This window comes from Anopheles cruzii, chromosome 2 (genome assembly GCF_943734635.1).
Source record: "Anopheles cruzii chromosome 2, idAnoCruzAS_RS32_06, whole genome shotgun sequence".
In the NCBI taxonomy this organism is placed as follows: Eukaryota; Metazoa; Arthropoda; class Insecta; order Diptera; family Culicidae; genus Anopheles; species Anopheles cruzii.
In genome coordinates, this window is record NC_069144.1 from 53600501 (window position 1) to 53602863 (window position 2363).

The 2363-nt window shown below is 51.5% G+C and overlaps 1 long non-coding RNA gene across 1 annotated transcript; it reads right to left on the bottom strand.

Annotated features, from left to right (window-relative positions):
• Nucleotides 1-829: 829 nt before the first annotated feature.
• LOC128267276 (uncharacterized) lies at nucleotides 830-1354 on the bottom strand. Its single transcript, XR_008269117.1, has 3 exons — nucleotides 1238-1354; nucleotides 1114-1168; nucleotides 830-1046 (listed from the first exon to the last, which is right to left on the bottom strand). It is a non-coding gene; the product is annotated as an uncharacterized LOC128267276 (long non-coding RNA).
• Nucleotides 1355-2363: the final 1009 nt, after the last annotated feature.

A 2363-nucleotide genomic window follows, 5' to 3' on the forward strand; every position in this document is an offset into this window, starting at 1 on the left:
TATCAGGATCAAACATGATGGTACGAGATGCACTTGCACTTGGAACATTACACTTAGGAATAACAAATTGAGAAAATGGCACTTAGAGCAAGGTAAATTTGCAGAGCAAAATTGGTCTAAGTCCCGGCAGCATGCTTTCCTGGACTCAGACAGTTTTAGACTGCTTGCAGCTTCGGCCGGCTTGCTCGACCTCGCTGTCTCTTTTTTTCTATTCCTTTCCCTTTCCCTCGTCCGTTCGTCTTCCACATGCTCGCGGTCGCTTCGGGTCTCGGCCCTTCCGCCCTTCCCTCCCCAGGTAATTCAAACCCACAAGCTCGCGCGTGAAACTCCCTCCTCTCGTGGTTTCCTCCACTCTTTTCCGCCGCTGCCTACGAGCGGACCCTCATGAGCCGGCCTGCTCACTGCAGCGAGCGTCGCGCCCACCCCCTCTCGTCTTCGCCGCAGGCAGAGGGGCGTTCGAGCTCACTCGTTTCAGCCTTCCTCGTCCCCTCCTCAGGCGGAGGGGTACCTCGGTCACTCAAAATTGTTCACTGGGGCTCTTCTCACTATGGAAAATCGAGGTACCATCCGGTTACCATCGGGTTACCGACGGGTTACCATCGGGTTACCAATGTAATTTCTCCATTAGAACTCCCTTGTGAGATGGCCCGAAAACCCCGATGGCAGAAATTGGTAACCCGATTTTTTTCTCGAGCGTGCCCCTTGTCGTCTCCCTCTCTCATATGTGCCCTCTCCCTCTTTCTTTCTCTCGTATCCCCTGTCGGTTCCCGAAGTAAAAATGCAGGGTTTGGTTTCGGTTTTCGGTTTTCGGTTTATTTTCGGTTTTTTTTGTGTCTCTTTCGCTCACTCGTCTATTTCACGGTTTCACTTCCCTACCTATTCGTGCATTCCTGGCGCTATGCAGCGTTGGCTGTGTGTGAGGTCTGCGTTGGTGGCGGTAGTGGCATCCGTCGAACACATTGTTCCGCGTACACACATTGTCGGTGGTCCAGCCGGGTTTATGTTTGTGCGTAGATTATTTCACGCGTGGTCTTCGATGCATTTCTCTAAGGAAGAGAAGAAATTAAATTGTTGTTAGATTGTTTGCATTGCAATCCTGTCATTTTTTCTTACCTTTTCCACAAACTGACGAGACAACTGACGAGACACAGTTGTGACACAGTTGACACTGAAACGAGCAAACTGAAAACTTTTGAACATTATTTCGCTGTCACTGAACACTGTCCAATAAACTTACCTGTATTATTTTATCAGGATCAAACATGATGGTACGAGATGCACTTGCACTTGGAACATTACACTTAGGAGTAACAAATTGAGAAAATGGCACTTAGAGCAAGGTAAATTTGCAGAGCAAAATTGGTCTAAGTCCCGGCAGCATGCTTTCCTGGACTCAGACAGTTTTAGACTGCTTGCAGCTTCGGCCGGCTTGCTCGACCTCGCTGTCTCTTTTTTTCTATTCCTTTCCCTTTCCCTCGTCCGTTCGTCTTCCACATGCTCGCGGTCGCTTCGGGTCTCGGCCCTTCCGCCCTTCCCTCCCCAGGTAATTCAAACCCACAAGCTCGCGCGTGAAACTCCCTCCTCTCGTGGCTTCCTCCGCTCTTTTCCGCCGCTGCCTACGAGCGGACCCTCATGAGCCGGCCTGCTCACTGCAGCGAGCGTCGCGCCCACCCCCTCTCGTCTTTGCCGCAGGCAGAGGGGCGTTCGAGCTCACTCGTTTCAGCCTTCCTCGTCCCCTCCTCAGGCGGAGGGGTACCTCGGTCACTCAAAATTGTTCACTGGGAAGTTTTAATCTTCACTGCGGCGAAAAACTTTACGATGCGTCCATCGCTCTCCGTGCCACCGATTGGGGGGTTTAAAAGTTTTCTTTCCCCATTCGGGGATTGATTATGCGGCGACGGCGTCGACTTATGGTTCGGGTGTCGAAAAGTTGGAAAGATTTCCATATTTGACAACGTAACCCGTCCCGAGGTGTTCGATTGGAACGAAAAGGAAACGCAAAGTTGCCCGTGTCGACCGGTGTCCGTCTTGTAAAGCGATGGCGATCGGATCACTCGGCTTGACTCGACTCGGTGTCGGGTCATTAAAATAAATTGGATTCTACGTTGGCCCGTAGCCGAGGCACTCCCCGTTTCCGGCGATCACCCGGCGATCAGTAGAACTTTCTTTCAAACCGCAAAAGTCCAACAATGGAGATTGGCAGCAAAAGCGGCACCCATGTCGAGGCCCGCTGCAGTGCACTTTGCCTGAGCCTTACTTTACTGTGTTTTTGGAAATTTGAATCGAAACCAAAGATCCGGGGCCACAGAATGCTTCTCGCATTGACTCGTCTAATGGCCGACGCCTACAAAGCGCCACCCTCT